This window comes from Myotis brandtii, unplaced genomic scaffold (genome assembly GCF_000412655.1).
Source record: "Myotis brandtii unplaced genomic scaffold, ASM41265v1 scaffold609, whole genome shotgun sequence".
Lineage (NCBI taxonomy): Eukaryota > Metazoa > Chordata > Mammalia > Chiroptera > Vespertilionidae > Myotis > Myotis brandtii.
Genome location: NW_005370315.1, coordinates 475,737 through 476,545, shown reverse-complemented (window position 1 = coordinate 476,545; position 809 = coordinate 475,737).

Sequence of the window (809 nt, the reverse complement as noted above, 5' to 3'; positions counted from 1 at the left end):
CTCCCTTCTAAAGAGAACTCAGCAGTCAGTCCTAACTCTTGGCAGTTTATCTGATGGCGCCCTTAGCTCTATTGCATTAGCTAATGTGTTATGGCCATAGGTGCCCTTTTAGACAATGATGAGATGGCAGATTTCCTTTATGTCTGAGAATTCCACAAGAGAAGGTACTCTTTCTCCATTGGGACATTTTTCTCCAGAAACCAAAAATTTCTGACTCACAGTTGTTTTACCATCTGCAAGCTTCACCTTCTCTATCACACACTAGAAGCCCGGTGCATGGATTCGTGCATGGGTGGGGCCCCTCAGCCTGGCCTTCACCCTCTCACAATCAGGGACCCCTCAGGGGATGTCGGACTGCCAGGGTTCAGTCCGATCCCCAGGCATCAGGCCAAAACCTGGCAGTTCGACATCCCCCTGAGGGAAGTAGCAGTCCTGAAGTGGCAGGTGGCCGGGGAGGAGGCCCAGCCGGGGCTGGGTGCAACTCTGCTGCAGCTCATCCTGGCCCTGCTGCGCCTGCTGCCACCGCTGCTCAGTAGCATTGCCACGGCGGCGGGAGAGGCTCCCTCCACTGCAGCTGTGCTCACCAGCTGTGAGCCCGGCTTCTGACTGAGCAGTGCTCCCACAGTGAGAGTGCACTGACCATAGGGGGCAGATCCTGCATTGAGCGTCTACCCTCTGGTGGTCAGTGTGCGTCATAGCAACCAGTTGACCTGTCGTTCTGGTCCATCTGGTCATTCAGGTCATTCTGGCCATTCGGTCATAACGGTCGCTAGGATAATATAGATAGATAGATAGATAGATAGATAGAT